We start from the raw sequence: 24,300 nt of genomic DNA, 5'->3' as shown, positions 1-24,300 counted from the left end.
GGTCATCCAGGCCTCCAATTCCCAAATCGCATTCCCGTCGGCTCCACCGGACAGGGAATCAAAGAGGTATGAGCAGTATGGCAAAAAGATCTTCTCATCCCTTAGTCTGGGACTGCGGTCTTCCAACACCGCATGCCTCTTGGGCCGCTACACCAACTCTCTGTGGGATACAGTCGCGGAAGTGCTGCCAGAGTGTCCGTTGGAGGTACGGGCCAAACTCGGCCAAGCCTTTGTGGAAGGTCGGGATGCAGCCAGATATTCTATCCGGTATGGACTTGATACCACCGACTCACTGGGTAGAGCGATGGCAACGACGGTGGCGGTCAGACGCCACGCCTGGTTGAGGTCAGCCAACTTCTCGGCCGATGTCCAGAACACACTTATGGACATGCCGTTCGATGGCCGTCGCCTCTTTGGCGACAAGGCAGACCATGCGCTTGAGCGTTTTAAGGACTCCAGGGCTACGGCCAACTCCTTGGGCCTCTCGGCCCCACGCCAGCAATCGGCTGCCTTTCACTCCTTTCGTGGCCACGGAAGGGGTGCACCCACACGTGCTGCCAGCCACACTCCGCAAGGTAATACCCAACGCGGTGGCGGCCGTGGAAACCGCTGTGGCGGCGGTCGGGGACAACGGCGAGGTCAGTCCACACCTTCCCCCGCAGCATCTGCCTCAAAACCCTCCTAGTCCGTGCTTTCAGGCCCATGTGACGCTAGTGGGTGGCAGGGTTCGACATCACCACTCCCACTGGCGCACTGTCACGTCGGACAGGTGGGTGCTGCAGATCGTCCGTAGGGGCTACTCCCTCCCCTTCGAGGCGACTCCGCCAGCCAAGCCACCGCAGAACCACCGTGTATCGGGGGATCATTTGCGACTTCTGCAGGGTGAAGTTACGGCCCTCTTGGCCAAGGGGGCCATTGAGCGCGTTCCTGGGCCAAAAGTAGGGTGTGGTTGCTACTCCCACTACTTTCTACGCCCTATCTTGGACCTAAGGAACATCAACGGCTTCCTCCGGAAGGAGAAGTTCAAAATGCTGACACTGGCTCAGGTCCTACCTGCCCTGGACCCAGGAGACTGGATGGTAGCGTTGGACTTGCAGGGCGCTTATTTTCACATACCCGTCCTGCCGGCCCACCGGTGCTACCTGCGGTTCACGGTTGGCCAAGAGCACTTTCAGTTCACCGTGCTCCCCTTCGGCCTTACCAGCGCCCCACGGGTGTTCACAAAGGTGATGGCGGTGGTCGCAGCTCATCTGCGCAGGTTAGGGGTTTCAGTCTTCCCCTACCTCGACGACTGGTTGTTGAAGGTGGGCTCGCCCAGACAGTCGTCAGCCACCTCCAGACGACGGCAGACCTCCTGCACCAGCTGGGGTTCTTCATCAATGTGCCGAAGTCACACCTGTGCCCCTCTCAGTAGCTCCTCTTCATCGGAGCGGTTCTAGACTCGGCGCAGTTTCGGGATTATCCGCCCAAACAGCGGGTCCGGGATATTCAGGCTCTGATTCCCATCTTTCAGCCGTTATCCCGGATCTCGGTCAGGTTGACGCTGCGGCTTCTGGTGCTGATGGCCTCCTGCATCCTACTGGTGCATCACGCCAGGTGGCGGATGCGGGCTCTGCAGTGGGACCTGAAGTTTCAGTGGGCCCAGCATCAGGGCAACCTATCCGACCATGTCCTGATCTCGGAGGGCACTGCGAGACAGCTGCAGTGGTGGCTCACGGTCCACGATTGGGTCTGCGGCAGATCCCTCTCCCTTCCTCATCCGGAGCACGTAGTTGTGACAGACGCGTCCCTCCAGGGCTGGGAGGCCACTTGGGAGAGGCGGAGATCAGAGGCTTCTGGTCTCTGGCAGAGTCCCGGCTTCATATCAACATTTTTTGGAGCTGCGGGCGATTCGTCTAGCACTGAAGGCATTCCTCCCCTCTGTCCGATGGAGTGTAGTGCAGGTGTTCACGGACAACACCACCGCCTTGTGGTACTGCAACAAACAGGGCGGGGTGGGTCGTGGACCCTCTGCCAGGAGGCTCTGCGCCTCTGACAATGGCTGGAACATCAGGGCGTGACCCTGATGGTTCAACACCTGGCAGGTTCTCTGAACGCCAAGGTGGACGAACTCAGCCGCCGGTGCATGATGGATCACGAATGGCGTGTGAACTCGGACGTGGCGCAAGGTCTCTTTCTGCAGTGGGGAGAGCCTTGGTTAGAACTATTCGCCACCGAAGAGAACGCGCAATGTCATCAGTTCCGCGCGTTGGAATTTCCAAGGCGGTACTCGCTCGGAGACGCCTTTCATCGCGAGTGGAGTTGCGGTCTGTTGTACGCCTTTCGCCTATACCACTTCTGCCCAGAGTGCTGAAGAAGATCAAGCGCGACCGTGCCCAAGTCATCCTTGTGGCTCCGGGCTGGGCACGAAGGTACTGGTATCCAGAGCTACTCAGTATGTCAGTCGATCCCCCGGTTCGTCTGCCTCTTCAGGAGGACCTTCTGTCGCAGCAGCAGGGGACGGTCCTCCACCCGAACCTGTCCAGTCTCCAACTCCATGCTTGGAGATTGAGCGGCGACAGTTGAGGCCATTTGACTTGCCTCCTGAAGTCTGTAACATCATTCTGGCAGCCAGGCGTCCCTCCACAAAGTCGGTATACGCCTGCAGGTGGAACAGATTTGTGGCATGGTGCACAGCAAAGGCTGTGGATCCTCTCTCTGCCCCTCTTTCTGAGGTTCTTCTCTTCCTTCTTTCTCTTGCCCAGCAGGGCTCTGCTCTGGGCACTATCAAGGGCTATCTTTCTGCCCTTTCAGCCTTCTTAAGGCTGCCTGAACAACCATCTTTGTTCAAGTCCCCTATTGTAAATCGATTCCTGAAGGGCATCACACACACTTTTCCACCTGTTCCGTTTGTGATGCCTCAGTGGGACTTTAACCTTGTACTTACATTTCTGATGTGCGCTCCCTTTGAGCCACTTCACAACTGTCCTCTCCGCCTTCTTACTCTGAAGACTGCTTTCCTGGTTGCCATCACCTTTGCCAGGAGAGTGAGTGAGCTCCAGGCCCTTTCTTGTACTCCTCCTTTCCTTTCTGTCCATCCAGGCAAGGTTGTGTTGCGTACTAAGCCATCTTTCCTGCCCATGGTTGTCACAGCCTTCCACATCTGGCAGTCCATCACTTTGCCAACCTTCTTTCCGCCACCGCACCCCTCTAAAGAGGAAGAGCGTCTCCACCGTCTGGACCCAAAACGTGCGCTCTCATTCTACTTGGATCGCACATGCCAGTTCCGGGTGGATGACCAACTCTTTGTTGGCTACGTGGGCTCTAAGAAGGGGAAGGCGGTACATAAGAGTACCATCTCCTTGGATCTTGTGTATCCAGGCATGCTACTCCTTGGCTAGAAAGGAGCCCCCTGTTGGATTGCGGGCTCACTCCACCCGAGCCACGGCAACAACGACTGCCCTGGGCCGGGGGAGTGCCCTTGCAGGACATTTGCCAGGTAGCTACGGGGGCCTTGCTGCACACGTTTGCAAGACACTATTGCCTGGACAGTCAAGTCCGGAGGGATGGCTTCTTTGGCCGTTCCGTCCTCCAGGACTTTCTGGTGTGATTATTGGTTCGCAGACCCACCACCGGGGTTGGTATTGCTGGGGTATCTATTCTAAGGTAAGGAATCTATCACTAACGTGTCTCTTTCAGATGCACAAGTTACTACTTGTGTAACGATATATCTGTAAGAGACATTAGTTAGTGGTAGATTCCTTACCGACCCACCCATCCTCCCCGTTCTGCGAACCGATATCTAGGGTTAAGGTCATCCCCTTTCAGGGCCCTAGTTTCAATGGCACCAGTGTTGGTTTTTAACATGGCTCAGCGCTTCTGGCGCGGAAAAGCTGTGTCTAAGAACTGATGTCAGCACGCGGAGGCAGCGTCTAAGTACTCCGACGACGTCATCACGACGCCGACGACGGACGCGGGGCCGCAGACGACGCCTACGGACGCGCAAGGGTACTGCTACGCAAAAGTTTCTGGATCCAGTCTGACGCCTGGGGATATTCTAAGGTAAGGAATCTATCACTAACTAATGTCTCTTACAGATATATCGTTACACAAGTAGTAACTTGTGCGTTAGCCACTCAAAAGCATTTGTAAAGAGGCCATTTTTCAGGAGAAAGACAAACATAAGAAGAGAGGGGTAAGCCATTGAATAAGAAGCAAGCAAATGAGAGTGACAATAAAGCCAACCAGCAGTAAGCAATGGGCTGGCTGAAAGCCCACTGTAAACTCACAATAGCTCTTTTGCAACCACACAGTTCGCAGTGTTTGGTAAGATCATATTTCCGATAGCGTCTTTGCTAAGGCAGAGGAGCGCCGTCTCACTGCTCACAGAACAGTGTAAACGAAAAAATAAAACGATAACTGAAGTTATCATTTTACTTTTAGTTTCGTCAGGCTAGGGCGGGGCGATGCTTGGCTCCCCTGATGTCAGAGTGGAGTATTTGTGCACTCTGTGAACTGCACATGACTGTTTGACCGTCTCTCTCATGCCGGCCAAACAGTCTGTTGTATAGCATTTTAGGACCCTAGTGTAATTTTCCCGATTCATGGCTTTATATCGGTATAATTCACACTACCCTTACGTAGGCATAGAAATCATAACCATATTTAGACATAACCCTTGTATTTCAAATACCGGCATGAACACTTCCACTAGTTTCGAAAAGCCACAACGAATTCTTTGAAAATTCGGCTTCAGCAGTCAGGGACTTCCCCTTGCTTGAATATTGATTTGTCTCAGAACTCGTGGAGTTTTCAAAGAACTGCCATTCGTTGATGACGTTATTATGTCCAACTTTACGTCAATCCTGGCCTGTTCAAAGTATAAATATGCCTACACTTGCCCTAGCAACCACACAGTGGTTTGGAGCAGTTCGACTATCTACTTGCCTGACGCAGCTCGCTACACCAAGTGCACAAGGAAGCCGACCCTCCAGCTGATGCACTGACAGAGAGGCTGCCTTTCTCTCGCTGAGAATCCAGCTCCAGTGTTTTCAAGCTCCCCTCGCGGGGTGTTGGGAAATCGAGTCCCTCTACAGAGATACCAGACCTCCTTCATTCTAAACCAAGGTACGGAGCTGATTAGGCCCCAAGAGAAATCTTGGATAGATTCTTGGCAAAGAAACTAAAACCTATGCTACACCATACTTACTTCTACCCTCGTGCTAGACTTAGGTTAGGTACATTGGGGTAGGTGTATTTTAGAAGCACCAGTTGAGTTCTTTTAGTCTTTGTTATTTATGTATGTATTTTATGGCTTAGAAACCATACCATGCTTTTACAGTATTATTTTATAAAACTCTTCTTGCTGTACGCATTATGTTTTACAGCCAGTATTACAATTGTAGCAGTTCATTTCTTCTGCATGGGAAAGAAGACTGTTCAATAAATACTTTTTATTGAAAACTCCCGTCTTTCTATTTCTCTGCACCTCTGGTGAAACGAAGCATGCACGATTGACTGAGTAAAATATCTGTCTATTGTTTCCACGACTCTAAAGATATGTTTTATCTTGGGGAAGCAAAGTTGTCATGTTTATGCGGTTGTCAGAAACTAATCCCTTCTTGTTTATTCGAGAAAGTTTCTAGTGATCTCTGAGCTAGCTGGCACTCACAATTAAGTCTAATATATTCGATAGAGACCTAGTCGACCTAAGTCCTACGTCACATCTATAGGATATAATATCCAATGCGCAGAACCTATTGGGAATATAGGAACTACACTAAAAGTCATGAACACTTTGCATGTGCTCCATGCAGGCTGCATTACAGCCTGCATGTAGAACATGCCCAGGCCCCCATTCCCTGGCTGAGCGCCGATCAAGGGTGCTCAGACCAATCAAACGCTGCATTGCAGTGCTGTGATTGGCTGTGGGGAGCCTGGGTGCTTCCCGGAAGAGACTCATTCGACATGACGCGGGAGAGACCAAGGAGAGACGCTGCAAGATCAGCTAAGTGACTTTTTTTTAATTCAAACCCCACCGCCCGCCACCCCCATTCCTTACCAGCCACCACTACATATTTCTCTAGTTTCTTATTATATAATTGGTAGAGCTATAATGCTTCTATGCTTGCCGTCCAGAAGATCTTGATCGCTGTCAGGAGAAATATGGCTTCAGGAAGATGTTCGTACTTTTTTTTATGCACCTCTTTTGTGGCTATTCCTTTTTAGGTTTGGATTATGTAGATTATTTTCTTGTGCTATTAAGCATTGAGAGGTCTCCTGGGGATCACAATGTATATTTAAAATATATATTCGGGGAGAGGATGTAGCCTTACTGCTAAAGCGGGCAACCTCGAAGCTGGGGAACCGGGTTTGAGTCTCGGCAACAACACTCCACATCCTGTGATTCTGGGCAAATCACTTAATCTCCCTGTGCCAAACAAAAATAAAAAATGTATGTGTCCATCTGTAACAAAACGTGCTCATGTAAAGCGCTCTGGCACCTGATATCTTCGGGTCTAGCCTAGAAGCATTATAGCTCTACCAATTATGTAATAAAGAACTAGAGAAATATGTAGTGGTGGCTGGTAAGGTATGGGAAATGGCAGGCAGAGGGGTTTGTGTTTTAGTTTTTTATATTTTGCACTGTGAACTTTAATTAGAAAGTAAACAGGAACGCAGACTGTCTTTTCCATGTCTATGCTGACACGCATAGCTACATCAGTGATTTAATAGCAACCAAAATGGTGATGACACCATATGAGCAAGGTGGTTGTAACCACTGAAACACGTCTAGTTTTTGCTTAATCAAGAAATATATTTTGTCTCTAGTCATGTTGGTGCCTGCTTACGAAGTCTCCCAAAGGGGATAGGAGCAGAAGTGGGAATGGATATATAAATATATATATATATAATAGTTTGGACCTAGTTTCCATAGGGAAAGCGGTTTAAAGCATTTTTTGGCTAGCTTATAACTTTCGCGCTTTTTGACGAATTTGCACAGAATTTTCCGCAAAAACAGTGCCACAGTATGTCTAGTTCTTCATGGATGGTTTCAGAGTGATCCATCAAGTGGGGGCTGAGAAACGGGAAGGGTCAAAAAATGCATTTCCCATGCAATTTCTCATAGGGATTTTAAACACGACTATAGCATAACTACTGGACGGAATTACACCACATTTGGCAGAGAGGTAGCTCTTGGTCCAGAAAATCCCTTTTTGTGATTTGTTGTAAATTCATTCAGTCTTTGTGGTGTTATTAAAAAAATAAAACGGAATATCTACAGACGCTGACCCTAGGCAGATCCCCTGTGGTGGATCCATGAATTCATGCACTGCCAGCAATGTCTTGATAACCTGACCACAACCTGACTGGAAGGGAGCGGCTGAAATTTTAAGTATCAGAGAACTGACTTAACATTTTTCTGGAAAATGATTAAAGGGGTCAGGGTAGAGCTACCCTAAACCAATGAGTGTGTTAGAAGAGTGTGAGAAGGACCTATTTTGGGGACAAAATTGAGTTATATCAGGGGGTTCCACTTCGGGAATCAGCCGATCCCCTGTGAGTCTCAGCATGGCCCCCTGTGTAAATCTGTGACATCTGCAAACCTTAAAACACTTTGAAAAAAATCACTTTCTGACTCACTCGAACACCCACACAGGTACTCTAACACCCATTTAAAGACCCACACAGGCAGTCATGCACCCACTCACAGACCTATACAGGCATTCAATTAAATTCAATTAACTTTATTTCGATAAAAATATCATAAAAGTTCATAAATACATGAGTACAATCATAAAATATCTAAAAAACATTATATACATAAGAACATCACTAAATACAGGTATTCCCTATGTCTTAGTTAATCGAATTTTTACAATACACGATTAAAAATGTGTTCGTTATTTAAAAGAAAATTTAAAGGCATTCATAAACCCACTCACAGACCCATGCAGTCACTCTGACTTACTCACAAACCCATGTAGGCACTCTGGCTTACTCACAAACCCATGTAGGCACTCAAACACCCACTCACACACACACACACACACACACACACACAGATACTCTGACACACACAACCACTCACAGACCGACACAATAACTGACACACCCATTCACAGACCCATTAAGGCATTCACACACCCAGTGACAGAGCCATGCAAGAACTCGCTCAGAGCCACTCACAGACCCACACAGATACACAGACACTCACAGGTCCACACAGGTACTCACATGCCCACACAGGAACTCACATCTACTCACAGAGACACTCACTGACACACACACTCACTCACTCACAGACCCACTCAAGCACTCACACATCCACACCAAGATATACTCACACACCCTCACAGACACCAACTCACACACCCATACAGTCACTCACACACCTACAAAACCACTCACATACCCATAGACCTATACAGTCACACACACACAAACATCCACATAACCACTCTCAACTCACTCACACCCCCGCACAGCTACTCACACACCCAGTAACAGACCCATACAGACACTCACACGCCCACTTACTGACTCATAAATTTACTAACACACCCTCAACACGACTCACACCCACATATATACCCATAGAGCCACTCACACACCCAGTCACTAACACTGACTCACATACCCACAAAACCACTCACACGCCCACACAGCCAATCAGACACCCTCAAAACCACTCACACACCCAGTGACAGACCCACACAGACACTCTCACACCCACTCACCGATCCACTCAGTCACACACCTGCTCAGACCCACACTGGAACAATCACACCCAGCAACAGACCCACACAGGAACTCACACGCCTACTCACAGACCCACACACATTCATACGGACACTCAGACTCTCAGACTCCCACTTAGACCTACACAGCCACTCACACACCTACTCACAGACCCATACAGTCACTGACACACCCACTAAGAGAACCACACAGCCACTCACACATCCATACAGCCACTCATATACCCACTAACCGACCCATACAGCCACTCACACACCCACTTACTGACTCATAAATTCACTAACACACCCTCAACACGACTCACATCCACATATATACCCATAGAGCCACTCACACACCCAGTCACTAACACTGACTCACCTAACCACAAAACCATTCACACACCCCTACAGCCAATCACACACCCTCAAAACCACTCACTCACCCAGTGACAGACCCACACAGACACTCTCACACCCACTCACAGACCCACTCAGTCACACACCTGCTCAGACCCACACAGGAACAATCACACCCAGCAACAGACCCACACAGGAACTCACACACCTACTCACAGACCCACACACATTCATACACCCACTCACGGACACTCAGACTCTCACTTAGACCCACACAGCCACTCACGCACCTACTCACAGACCCATACAGTCACTGACACACCCACTAAGAGAATCACACAGCCACTCACACATCCATACAGCCACTCATATACCCACTCACCGACCCATACAGCCACTCACACACCCACTCTCAAAGGTTACAGGTTACAGTTAGGAAATGAAAAATATCTTCGAAATTCACAAAAAAGAAAACATTTCAAGGATGTTATATTTAGGCAATAACATTTTTAAAAAGTTGAAATTCACTGAAAAAAAATGGTTACAGGAACGATATAGTTAGGCTCAGATTTTACATGACCAAAACCATAGAAATTCAGCAGTTACAGCAAACTTTAACATACACCCCACAATGCACTGCTTATGACCTCACGTAGTACATCACTGATGACATCTCAAACAACATCCCTGATAACATCATCCACTGGTTGCGCAAGTTTTCTTAAGGTTTATGAGTGTTAAGCATATATACTAAGATACTACAAAAGTCAAATGAATATACTTTGTGTAGTACTAATGAGTGATACTATTTCTAACATATGTGAGTGGCTATGTGTATCTGTATGGGAGTGGCTGTATAGGTGTGTGAGTGCCTGTTTGGGTGAATAACTGGCTGTGTGAGTAGCTGTATGGGTGAGTATCTGTGAGTGGCTGTGTTGGTGAGTGGGTGTGTGAGTGAGTGGCTGTAGGGGTGAGTGGATGACTAGGTGGGTGAGTGGGTGTTTCAGTGGCTTTTTGGGTAACTGAGCGGCTGTTGGGTGAGTGACTGGGTGTGTAGATAGCTGTATGGGTGAGTGAGTGGGTGTTTGAGGTGCAGTTTGGATAACGGAGTGGGTGTGTGAGTGACTGTATTGGAGAGTGAATGTCTGTGTGAGTGGCTGCATGGGTGAGTGAGTGTACAACTGAGTGATTGTATGGATGTGTGAATGTGAATGTGTGCGGGTGCGTGGTGGCATGAGTTAGTGAGCGGCTCTGTTGAGTGACTGTGTGAGTGGGTGGGTGTGAGTGGTGGTATGGGTGAATAGGTGGGTGTGTGTATAGCTGTGTGGGTGAATGAGTGGCTGTGTGAGTAGGTGTATGGGTGAGTCAGTTGTTCTGTGGATGATGTCATCACTGATGTCATGAGTGATATCATTTGAGATGTCATCAGTGATGACACTGACCATATCATGAGGGGTTTAAATTGTGAGGTCATAAGCAGAGCATTGCATTGGCATAAGTTATAGTTAGCTCAAGTAACTATAACTGTTGAATTTCTATGGTTTTGCACGTAGCTTTTAAATTCTATTTCTTAACTATAATGACCCTGCAACCTCTGTTTTTTTCAGTGAAGAAAAAAAAAAAAATATATATATATATATATATATATATATATATGTCCAAGATCTCCGTTTGTGTCTTGTTTCCACGCACAAAACAACGGTCCACGGCACCACAGCTGCTTTCAGATAAAGTTTATTTAGATGGCAAACCCTCTACGCGTTTCGGAAAACACGTTTCCTTGTTCACGAGTAATATCGCTTTTACTCGTGAACAAGGAATCGTGGTCTTGGATTTTTGGGCGTCGCTAACCAGCCACGGCCGGCCGGCGTAAGCGGCTCGAATTGAAGCGAACTTCGTGCAGTGGATATATATATATATATATATATCTTCTTTTTAGTCATTTTTACTTCTGCTAAGAAATTGACTAGGTTAACCTGAAGAGAAATCTAAACATAAATTAAAACGCTACTGTCCATTTCTTTGTTCCTTTTGCCTTTGGAACCTGAATTTGTTGATCCTCCATTAAACGATAAAAAATACTTGATCCTTTTAGAGCCACATTTGTTACAGTATTGTAACAACAAAGAATGGTGCTTAATTCATTATTTGCGCTCATGTTCTCATTAGTTTAAATTACCGTGGAGGCATCTTAAATATCATCCTTCTTGCATTGCAAGCTGCTACGTGGTTCGGTGTGCACAATAAAGTTATTCTTGTTTTTGTCCAACTTCTAATTCATTTAACACGTTCATAATTGTTTGTCTTTTGAGACTCAAATCCATCCATTTTAAATTTGACTCCTTTCAATTATTCTTTATTGGCGAGGAGTCTTTATTATTTGACTGTGTTTACTGATAAAATTGTATACTTTTCTTTTTATGATACTCCTTTATATTTGGGCATCTGTTTGACTCCCTAAATATTTACGCAGAAGCAACTGTTTCTGTAGTAGGGGATCTCTGTGTATAGTCATGATCTAGTGAATAGTCCCGCCCATGTGCGTGGACCCCGGAGCAATCAAAAATAATCTCTAAAGTGTCGAAAAAATGCAGAACTGCACAGACACTTAAGAGAGAATTTAAAGACATATAATGCAGCCTATAAAAGGCTACACTGTCCAGTACTTCAGCTAGAAATTCCACCTAAAATCCACAAAAACAGCAAAGCCTGTCCAGATTTCCTTTGTCTTCAGTACAAACCCCTCTGGAAGATAGAGAGGAAGACATGGACAGACAAGCCCCATAGGCTGCCATTATGTGGCTCAGAATAGGATACTGTGCCTTTAAGAGAACTTTCCAGAACTTCACAGTATCCCAGAATGCCTTGCAGGTCTCTCTTACTTTCAGTTCTTTTTTCCGGATCCTGCAAGCAGGACCCTGGAGCATTGAGCTCTCCCTTTTCAAGGGTTTTGTTGGTGTTTTTTGCACTAAATTCGATTTTGTGTACTTTTAAAGTACTTTGGAGCTTTCTTCTTGGTTTCTTGCACCCCTTTGTTGTCCATAATGCCTGCATTATTTGACAAATGCCCAGAGTGCTCCAGGAAGAAGGCCAAGTCAGACCCCCATGAGGTCTGTATCCTCTGCCTTCCCTCTTCCCACATCCCTGAGGAGTGTGAGATCTGCCAAGGCTTCTCTGGCAGGACCCTGAAGGACAGACTGAAGATCAGGCTTCAGGGACTAGAAGAAAGAAGACAGAAGGCGCAAGGTGGGTCTGGAGAGGCTTCCTCTGCCCATGCTGAGGCCTCTGGGGGGCTCCCCAGGGGCAGGAAGCCCAGCACACGTCCCCATTCTCCGTCGGGGTCGGTGGCACCCACCACGACGTCGAGAGGGAAGTCCAAGGCCGGCTCCCCGTCTCCCCAGGGCTCTGGGTCGAGGAAACGTCGCCCGTCGACGTCGAGGGACTTGCATAGGCCGCCGTCGACCACAGAGACATTGTCATTGTCGCTGTCTTCGGCGTCGACGTCGAGCTCTCGGCGTCGGCGGGCCCGGCGTCGGCGCTCGCCGTCAAGGCGATACCGTCGATCGCCGTCGAGAGACAAGGCTTCATCGTCGTCGAGGGGATCCTCGTCGTCGAGACAGCCGTCGAAGCGGAAGCGGTCGCCGGCGAGACGGAAGCGTTCGCCGTCGAGGCGAAAGAGGTCGCCGTCGAGGTCGACGTCGAGACACTCCAAGGTGACGTCGAAGCGGTCGCGGTCGCCTTCGAGGCGCAAGAGATCGCCGTCAAGACACCGAGGATCGTCGTCAAGATGGTCTGGGTCGACGTCGAGGCATGGCAGGCGTTCGACGCCGAAGAGGAGGAGACGGTCGACGCCGAAGGGACGCTCGACGTCGAGGGGACAACGTTCGTCGCCTGAACACCGGTCAGCGGCGTCGAGGGATCGTACTGTGCGGCCTAGGGCTGTGGGGGGCTCCCCTCAGTCCGGGAAGGATGGTGGGTCACCGGGATCGGTGCACTCGGAGGTGTATACTCCAAAGAAGTCTGTTTCACCTCCTCCTCCGTTACCTAGAGGCCCGCGTCCGAGGACTCCTACCCCTCCTCCGTTGCCTCCTCTGCCTGACAAGCCTCCACCGGTTCCGCCGAGGTCGGTCTCGTTGCCCAGGCTCCCGACTCCTCCCAAGAAGACTCCTAAATCTAAGGAACCACGTAAGCCCAAGTCGGCCACCCCGGAGACTCCGGTTGACCGTCCGAGGCCCAGGAGATCGAAATCTCGCTCCAGACGGAGAGAACGATCGAGGAGCAGGCACAGGTCCTCCACCCGTTCCAGGCGGCGCCATAGGAGACATAGATCCAGGTCCGATACGACTTCTAGGACCCGCTCCTATTCACCTACTCTGTCCGATTCCCCGGAGACTAGGGTGTCTCCTATCGATGACATCGGTACATTCCAGGAGGTTCTCCTGAGGGGGGCTGCGAAGTTGGGTATCAAGGTGACGGCTCCTACACCTACGACGTCTGTGATATTCGAGACTTTGCACAAGAAGCACCTGTCTCGCCCTCTGTTGCCTTTAGTTCCGGGACTGGTTAAACCGGCACAGGAACTGTTTCTTACACCTGCGGTGGTGAAGGCTGCCCCGTCCAGACTTTTGAAAAAACTACAGGGCACCGGACTCGGACCCTGCCTTCCTGAGGATGGACCCAGTCCCCGACTCAGTGATAGTAACGGCGGCCAGAAAACCGCATTCTACCTCCCCGTCCTCCACCGTGCCTCCAGACAAGGAGAGCTGCTGGATTGATTCGGCGGGAAGGAAGGCATGTGGGACTTCTTCCACCACAATGAAGGCTTCCAGCGACTCGGCATTACTGGGACGATATGACCGTGCGCTTTGGGATTCCATGGAGCAGTTCGCGGACCTTGTGCCGCGTGACAGGAGGGAGGACTTCATGGAAATCGTCAAGGAGGGGATGCTGGTCTCGAACCAGGCCATCAGTGCCGCGGCGGATATCTCCTTGTTAGCTGCACATGGCTACTGCCACGGTATCAACCAGCGCCGCCATGCATGGCTCAGGCTTACGTCTCTCAAGCCTGAGGCGCAACAGCGAGTGGCCAACCTGCCGTTTTCCGGGGACACGCTCTTCGGTAAACACGCAGATGACGAGATGGCCCGGATGAAGGCCGAGGCAGAAACCCTGACGGCGGTGGGCTTGGAGAAGCCCAAGGACAAGAAACCCTACCGCCAGTTCCAACTGCGGTTCGGCTCGCAAGGGAAAGGAAGAGGACAGTCTTTGGGACAACAGCAGCAGCAACAACAGCAGCAGTTCCGAAGACCTTTCCAAAAACGTCAGAGGGGTAGAGGTGGACAGCAGTCCTCTACCGCGAACAAGGGCCCGGCCGGGTCTCGACCCTGAGCGGTTACTTCCCCGTCATCCGTTACCCGCTCCGGTGGGGGGAAGCGTTCAATTTTTTCTGGCAGAGTGGAGAAAAATTACTCAGGACAAGTGGGTGCTGAATATTGTTTGCAATGGATACAGTCTTCGATTCATCAGCCCTCCTCCAGCGATCCCTCCGGTCAGCTCGCAGTATCAACTGCGCGAGCTCCAGGCGGAGGCCGATATCCTGTTAAGGAAAAGGGCGATAGAAGACGTACCTCTGTCTCAAAGAGGAAGAGGTCTGTACTCCCGGTTCTTTCTGGTTCGCAAAAAGGACAAGAACGAGTTCAGGCCCATTCTGGACTTGCGGCAGGCAAACAAGTGGATTCGCAGAGAAAAGTTTCGCATGCTGTCGTTGCATCAGATTTATCCTCAGTTGCAACAGGGGGACTGGCTTTGTGCCATAGACCTACAAGATGCGTACTTCCACGTGCCCATCGCGCACAAGCACAGGAAGTTTCTGCGATTTCAAGTCGGCACCAATCATTACCAATACACGGTGCTGCCTTTCGGACTGAAATCTGCACCCAGGACATTCTCGAAGTGCATGGCAGTGGTAGCGGCACACCTAAGGAAAGGCAAGGTGTTTGTCTACCCGTACCTGGACGATTGGTTGATCAAGGCCTCCTCCTTCTCAGAAGCTCAAGCAGACTTCCGGAAGACGTGCGTTCTCTTGAACAAGTTGGGGTTGCACATCAACATGTCCAAGTCTGTCCCGATCCCGGTTCAATGTATTCAATACTCGGGGCCACCATCAATACGCTGTCAGCAAGCGTGTCTCCTTCGGAGGAGCGACGGAGATCGATCCTTCGGAAGGCTCAGGCTCTTATGACCGCTCCATCTACAACAGTGAGGACGGTGTCTTCTCTACTGGGGTCGATGGCCTCTTGTATCTTCCTCACTCCTCATGCACGACTACACATGAGGCCTCTGCAGGAGTGCTTGGAGGACCAATGGGACCAGAGGAGAGGATCTTGGGACGACAAGATACGACTGTCTCTGCATGCTCTTCAGTCTCTGAAGTGGTGGTGTTCAGCGGAGAATCTCCTCAGAGGGGTTCCCTTCCACAAGGACATTCCTACTCAGACGATTGTGACGGATGCTTCTCTCCAGGGCTGGGGAGCGCATTCGGGGGACTTACAGATCCAAGGCTCGTGGTCTCAGACGGAGTCCAGGTATCACATCAATTTCCTGGAACTCAGAGCTGTTCACTTGGCGCTGAAGGCCTTTAATCCATCCTTCCGGACCAACTCTCTGCTTGTACAGACGGACAATACGACCACAATGTATTACCTCAACAAGCAGGGAGGGTCGAGATCGCGCACCCTGTCTCGGGAGGCGCAGACGATCTGGCACTGGCTTCTGGCAAGAGGATTGACAATAACGGCTACCCATCTGCCAGGTGTGCAGAATGTTCAGGCGGACACACTGAGCAGACTGATTCAGGAAAACCACGAGTGGGTCATAAACGACGACGTACTAGGAGTAGTCTTCGCAAGGTGGGGGACTCCAGACATAGATCTGTTCGCCACCACCGAAAACAGCAAATGCCGAGACTTCGCCTCCAGGTACTACCAGCAAGGGACGCTGGGGAATGCACTCTGGATCAACTGGTCGAACAGCTTTGTTTACGCCTTTCCGCCCATCCCTCTGATTCCGGCGGTGCTCATCAAGCTGTCCCGGTCCAGGGCACGAATGATCCTGATTGCCCCGGAATGGCCCAGACAGTGGTGGTTCACGGACCTTCTACACCGGTCCCTCCTTCCACACATACGGTTGCCGTGCAGGCCGGACCTTCTCACAAAGTTCGGGTGGCAGATGGTGCACCCCAACCTCTCATCCTTGAGTTTGGCGGCATGGCTCCTGAGGTAGAGCAATATGGCCATTTGAATCTACCAGAAGATTGCATGGACATACTGAAGGAGTCTAAGAGGCCCTCCACTCGGACGTCCTACGTTTACAAGTGGAAGAGGTTTTGTATCTGGTGTGTGTCCAGGAACTTTGATCCTACGACGTGCAAGGAAGATGTCATCCTTCCCTACCTTCTACATTTGGCGCGATCTGGCCTTAATGTTCACTCTATTAGGGTTCATCTCGCTGCATTGACTGCCTACAGGAAAAGCCCTTCACAGACTTCCTTCTTTCAGATCGCTGTGATCAAAGACTTTTTGGAAGGCTTGAAGAAAGTGTTCCCTCCTGTCAGGCTTCCTTCGCCTTCATGGGAATTGAATGTGGTGCTGTCCAGTTTGATGAAGGAGCCTTTTGAACCCATTCATAAGGCTTCGTTGCAGCACCTGTCCTGGAAGGCGGCGTTCCTCGTGGCCATTACATCGGCCCGCAGGGTGAGTGAAATTCAGGCGTTGTGTTGTAATGAACCTTATACTGTATTTCATGCTGCTAAGGTTGTTATGCGTACTCACCCTAAATTTCTTCCCAAGGTTATTTCTGACTTTCATGTCAACCAAACTATAACTTTGCCTACGTTTTTTCAGAATCCTTCATCTCCAGCGGAAAGGTCCTTACATTCCCTGGATGTTCGGAGGGTGTTGAAATTTTATCTGGATAAGACTAAAGATATTCGTAGGTCAGACCAATTGTTTATCAATTACGGATCAGTCAGGACGGGTCTTGCGACCTCTAAGCAGTCCATTTCTAGGTGGATTGTGTCCTGCATACAACTATGTTACCAGAAAGCTAATAAGACCTTAGGGGGTAAGCCTAAGGCTCATTCCACCAAGGGCAAAGCTGCCACGACAGCCTTGCTCCGTAATGTGCCGATTGCAGAAATTTGCAAGGCCGCCACTTGGAAGTCAGTTCATACCTTTGCTAAGCATTACTGTCTGGACGCTGATGCCAGAGCAGATGCTCAGGTTGGACAGGCTTCGCTGCGGAATTTGTTCGCACAATAGTGGTGTTGGTTTCTTTTCTCCACTGCCGCTTTGGTGTGGGGATGGGCTTGCCATTCTATTCACTAGATTATGACTATACACAGAGATCCCCTACTACAGAAGGAGTAGTTTCTTTTCTGTAACTCCAGTTCTGTAGTAGGGGTATCTCTGTTATAGTCATAAGCGCCCGCCCTCCTCCCCGGTGGAGAGATGTTCATGTAATGAATGCTACAGGTCGGGCGTGTTACGCCTTCAAAAAGAACTGAAAGTAAGAGAGACCTGCAAGGCATTCTGGGATACTGTGAAGTTCTGGAAAGTTCTCTTAAAGGCACAGTATCCTATTCTGAGCCACATAATGGCAGCCTATGGGGCTTGTCTGTCCATGTCTTCCTCTCTATCTTCCAGAGGGGTTTGTACTGAAGACAAAGGAAATCTGGACAGGCTTTGCTGTTTTTGTGGATTTTTGGTGGAATTTCTAGCTGAAGTACTGGACAGTGTAGCCTTTTATAGGCTGCATTATATGTCTTTAAATTCTCTCTTAAGTGTCTGTGCAGTTCTGCATTTTTTCGACACTTTAGAGATTATTTTTGATTGCTCCGGGGTCCACGCACATGGGCGGGACTATTCACTAGATTATGACTATAACAGAGATACCCCTACTACAGAACTGGAGTTACAGAAAAGAAACTACTCCTTACAAGCCTTATTGTTAAAGTCACACATGGTTTATTCTACATATGGACCTCTTGAATTTTTGTTAAAAAACACTTGATTGAACAGATCTTTCCAGTTTCACATGTTGAGCAAATGCATTCACACACAGTCCTATTATTCAGACCTTTGCTACCAAAGGATACTGCCTCATATCTTAAAATGTCCCATTATCATGTTTTATCCAAGAGGTGTATAGTACCCACAGATGGGGCTCCTAGCAGCTTCAATGATCAGGCTGCATTGGAGTCCCACTTGGTGTGATATATCACCTCAGTGATGGCACTCACAGTTTATTTCTGGCCTTGTGCCAAGGCCTCACTCCCACTTCAGGGCTGAGAAGAAAAGTTTGAGGGAAGACATTTTTCAAAAGATCTCTCCTACCGCAAGGATAAAAAAAGAATATCCAACTTCAAAATGTCCTCCTCCTCCTAACTAAGAAGATTGGGTTTCGATTGGTGCTGGGTGAAGACTTCCGGGCATCACTGCACTTGCCATAATTCTCTGATGAACCCATGTTGATGTTATAACAGATCACATGGACACCGTTCTTGTCATTTTTTTACCCACAGCAGGTGGCAGTTTCAAGCGGCAATGCTCAAAATGATCAGGGAGTCACCTCCGTCAGTGGTCTTTTGCCGCTCCCTTTGTGGACATGGACATGGACTTAGGACATAGCTCAGTTCCATCCACAAGGCCGGCATCAGTCACAATGATACCTCCTAAAAAGAAGTGCAATAAAATGCCTTCTTCCTTAGCCTTAGCTTCTTTTCGCTCAGACACTGCTTGTATTTCTTGCTCCGAGATTCTAGAGACTATGAGCAAAATGCTGGCCTTGGGACTACCTTTGAAAAAAGTCAGCAACATTTTGGTCTACCTCTGAAAATGCAAAAAGAGTATTGAGCTCTGCAAGATCAGGAGGCATCCCCTTGCAAATTGTCCAAAGGAGACGTGCTTTTATTCTTGCAAACGAGAGTTATGAGGAAAGTGGTGATCTCTAGAGAAACTGATGGTTAAACTTTCTGGAACCTCTGCTCATGAAAGCGGGGATACTTATTTAGGCAGCTGCCAAACTAATGTTGATGTGCAGCCTCCTACAGAAAATACACTTCTGATGGATACTTTTAACTGCTGATTGCTTTCCTTAAGAATATTCCTCAGGCACCAGACTAGATGGGGAAACTTCTCATAGCTTCTCACGCGATCCACTAGTTAACAGTGTGCGACTCCACATAGGCTTCTTTCTGCCTCAGAAGTGACGGTGCAGAGATGCATTTAAGCGCTACTATCAGTTTCTTTCCTTGCCTTCTAACACACATCCAAAGCTCTGCTACCAATTTTGTCAGTACTCCAACATCTTTTGTGAAATCTAGTGTGCTAGGAAACGATGTCCTCTCCTACAACTAAAGTCTTCAGATGCCGCTGAGGCTGTTGGAAACAGATGTCAGTGACAGACATGCACAAAGTGGGTCTAGGGTGTTTGGGCTCTGGGGACAACTTGATGTTGTGTGATAAATGCACCCGAAGGCAGTCTGGGTCTGGGAAAGAAAGCACATCACAGAACACAAAAAGAATTTATGGGCCTCTCGTAAGTCTCGATCATGTACCAAAACAAGGGTGTTGACTCATTAAAGTTCCCAAGGTCGTTCCTGCTAGAGGTCAACTTCAGGGTCGAAGTCCACACAAAATCAAGAAGGATAAGTAGGACTCGACCCCATCCTGCCACTCTCAAACTAATCGGAAGATGCATGGTCGTCAAAATGACAGTCATTCTTTCTCTGGATCCCCACTTGATCCCGTTGTGCCCCCAATTCCCTGGGGCCTCTGCGACAGCAACTGATTGAAGTATTTAAGGAGACCATGTTCCAGATATTTGGCACTCTTTCGACTGCCTCTGGGGTTTCTTTGGGCCATAATGATCTTCAGCGGCTGTGAATCTGGTTACCGCTGGCTGATCTGTCCTTGATGCTAACTGACCCCCTTGGGCCTTTCACAAGCTCTGTTCTGGCACAAGCTCAGACTTCTACCCTGGCACCCCAATCTGCGTCAGTCCCCATATCGACGCTGGTACCAGCGGTGGAAGATCTGGTGCTGGTTTCTATGTCCGACCCTGAATCTCAATTGATGGTGCGCTATAAAATCAGACAAGCGCAACTAGTCACCATATAGCCTGATTCAAATCCTATTCATCTTCTAAAATGGACAAGCCTACAAGCCTTTAGAGGCTGTTTTTTCAGTTCAGATTCTGGTTAAAGTCAGCCACCACCCAGAAATGATGATGTTAATCACCCCTCACCCAACCCGTCCATTATGAGAATGACCATTTTTTATGAAATTACAAGAAGGCCAATGAGCTAATTACTTTCCTTGATACTGGGCTGAACTCGCCATTTGGCCCTGCAACAGGGGAGAGTGCCTCATTATAGTGGTAATTCGATGTACAGCTGAAGTCTAGGACTTACATCTACCTTTTCTCTGAGGTACCGATTAATGTCCTTACAGAAATCTTGCAGCTTGGGCCATTCACATCTGAGCTCTTGTTCCTGTTCAATGAGGCTCTCATTGATGCTCAAATGGGTACCTGCTCAAAGCTGTGTAATTGCCGGCCTGTGAACAGATAGGTGGCCACACGTCACAGACCGATGCATGTTGACCCAGGATTTTATCAAAAAGCATCCTACTCCTGAAAGTCTGGTGGTTCATGCTGCAATCACCAAGGTGAGGCCCAACTCCTTCTCCACGACATACCCAGTTAGAGAGTTTAAAAGGATTGAGGTTTTCAGAAAACTATTGTTCTCTTCAGCCAGCCTGGTATTGTGGTCAGTTATTGTAGTTTGTTTGTTGGATAGATATATACACACACCCCCTGGGACATGGCCAGCAAAATCTTGCCCTTAGTCTTTAAAGATCTTAGGGAATCACTGGCTCAAACCAAATTGGATGGTCAAAATGCGGGCACATACTTGATTTGTGCTGGCCTTGATACTACAGATTATCTGGAGAGGGCAGTAGACACTCGTGTGATACTCTGACACCATGTATGTATGCATCCCATAGAATTCTCTTAGACGTACATGCCTTGCTCGTGGGCATGCGTTTCGAGGCTCACATCTTTACAGCAAAAGACTGAGTCTTTTGAACACTTTAAGGAACGTAGGGCCACTGCACGCTCTCTGGGTCACTTAACTCTTGCTAAAGTGTTTCCTCACCAATTTCAGAAATTCAGAGGCAATTCTAAGGGGCTGGCGTACGGGCAGCGTCTATCTCCCCATCCTCTGCTGCAATCATCCCAGTCCTTTTCTGGCCTAGGATCTGGCAGGCAGCACACTGTTTATTTGGGGAATCCGTTCTCCCAGCCCCTTTCCCATAAGGCAAGAGCCTCCAAGCTGCTTGAGCTTGCCCTTAGTAGTTCCCAACCCCCACACGAGAGGCGCGACCCAGTACTTCCTACCAGGGTAGCGATCCATTACATCAACAGATAGGTCCTCCAAATAGTTCAGCATGGCTGTGCCCTACTGTTTCTTCCTCTCACATCAGAGAAGCTCTCAAAGGAGCAGCTCTAAAGAGAGCACCTGTTCATTCTAAAACAAAATGGGCAAGCTCTAATTTCTAACGGAACCATCAAGAGACTTGTGGAGTTTGCTCATGCCGAAGAAGGTTGGAGGCCTTTGGCCTCTGAATGACTGCCTGCAGAAGAACAAGGTTCTATCTGCCTGTGATTCGGGTGACTGGATGGTGTCTTCGAGTCTGCAGGACTCGTATTTTCATGTACCTGTCCTATACGTTCTATGGACATCTATGGTTCACGGTTGCACAAGAGCATTATCAGTTTGCAGGGATCCCATTCCGCACACCAGTTTCCCTTAGTAGTTCATGAAAGTGATGGTGGTGTTCGCAACCCATCTTCAGAGGTTGGGGATACCAGTTGTACTCTATGTTGACAACTGGCTGTTAAAGGCAGGCTCTCTGCAGTCAGTCATGGACTGGCTGTGGTCAGACAATGGAGAAACTCCTGACATCACTGTGGTTCTTGTTCAGTGAGCCAAATTCGCTTCTGATACCTTCAGGAGCAGTATTAGACATGGTGCAGTTAAAGGCCTTACCTCCATTTAAATGAGTCCAGGACATTGGGGAAATATTCCTAATGCTTTAGCCTTCGTCCTGGATCTCTGTGAAGGAGATCTGAGCCTTCTTGGCCTGCTAACCTCCTGCCCACTGCTTCTGAACTACGCCAAATAGCATATGAGGGTGCTGCAGTGGGATCTGAAGTCTCAGTGAGCCCAGTCAGGTGCTATTCATGTTTCTGAGCCAACTGCAGTTGATCTGCAGTTGTCTGCTCATCTGCAACTGAACCAGCAGCAGACCCCCCCTCCCTTCCTCACCCAGAGCTGATGGTTGTGACAGATGCATCTCTCATTGCTGGGGAGGTCATCAGGCATTGGTGGGGATCACAGAACTCTGGTCTCCAGCAGAAACTCATTCAGCTCCATATCAGTCTGTTGGAGTTGCAGGCCATTTGTCTGGCGTGGAAGGCCTTTCTGACGTCCATTAATGGGAGGCTGGTGCAGGTTCTCATGGACAACACATCCGCCATGTGTTAGTACTACAAGCAGGGTGGAGTACGGTCCTGGGTCCTGTTCCAAGAGGCTCTGCATCTTTGAAATTGGTTGGAACATCAGGGCATCCCCCCCGGATTGTGAACCACCTGGTGGCATCTTTAAATGCTAGGGGAGACAAGCTCAGCTGATGGCAGATCATGAATGGCGTCTGCATTCTAAGGCAGCACAGGGCATCCTCCAACAGTAGGGGAATCCTGGCAAGATGTTTTTGCCACTATTTAGAACACACCATATCCAAATGTTGGAGTTCACACAAAGACCATCTCTAGGAGTTACATTTTCCCTGGGGTGGAACATGGGACTCCTGTACAATTTCATAAGATCTCTACTGATCGGGCCCAAGTTATCCTAGTAGCTCCGGATTGATCAATGAGAGTATGACACCCAGAACATCTGAGCATGAGCATCTACTCACTATTCAGGCTATCTTCTTTCACAGCAGCAGAGCCAGGCTCTCCACCTGAACCTGCACAAGCTACACCTCATTGTGTGGAGAGTAAATGGTAGCAATTGACTGTATTCTATCTATTCCCTGAGGCGTCGGATGGATGCCTGGATGCACAAATCACTTTTAATGCCTCAAGTTATAGATCAGTCAGCTGCTATCTTTCAGTCTCCATGTAAGGAGGTTTAGATTGTGCAGGCTCGTACCACACATCACAGACCGGTGCCTGATGACCCAGATTCCTTCATAAAGCACCCTATTCCTGAAAGTCTGATGGTTCAGACTTCAATCAGCAACGTGAAGCCCAACTCATTCTCCATGACTTACCTAGTTAGAGAGCTTAAAGGGATTTAGGTGTTCGGACAACGAATGTGTTCTTCAGGCAGCCTAGTATTGCAGTCAGGTAACATAGTTTGTTTGTTGGACAGATACGTGCACAACCTCTGGACGTGGCTAGTGAGATCTTGCCAGTGGTCGCTAAAGATCTTAGGATATCACTGGCTCAAACCAAACAAATATACATACACCCTCTGGGCATCCATCCTACAAAGTCAATTCAAGCTGGGTCGCTGAAACAAATTTGTGACCTGGTGTGGAGTCCACAAGACAGACTCTTTGCAAACCCAACTGTTGGATGTGTTTTAGTTTGTTTTGTCTTTGGCCCAGAAAGACCTTGCTCTGACATTAATAAAGGTTAATTTGTTGCTCTTTCAGTCATAATATGTTAGTTGGGCCAGACATCCTTGTTTAAATTACCTGTTGCTGATTATTAAATATTTAAAACATTTCCTCATGAACAGTTTGGATGGACACATTGGCACCTTAACTTTGTCTTGACAGTCCTTATGTGTACTCCATTTGAGTTGATGCACAGCTGCAAGTTGTGACTTCTGACATTAAAGACTACCTTCCTCATTGTGATCACTTCAGCATGTTGGATGAGCAAACCCTAAGCTTTATCAGTACAACTGCTCTACACAATTTTTTTTTCCAAACTGGTGTCGAAAACTTGGGTGGCCTTCTTGCCAAAGGTTGTGACTGCTTTCCACGTTGGGCAATGCAACATCCTCCCAGCATTCTTTGCCCTTCCTCACCCCTCTAAAAATGACCAGAGACTCCATCAGGTGACACCCAAAAGAGCTTTGAGC

Source organism: Lissotriton vulgaris, chromosome 11, assembly GCF_964263255.1.
Source record: "Lissotriton vulgaris chromosome 11, aLisVul1.2, whole genome shotgun sequence".
Taxonomy (NCBI): Eukaryota; Metazoa; Chordata; class Amphibia; order Caudata; family Salamandridae; genus Lissotriton; species Lissotriton vulgaris.
Note: the sequence above shows the minus strand (reverse complement) of the source record.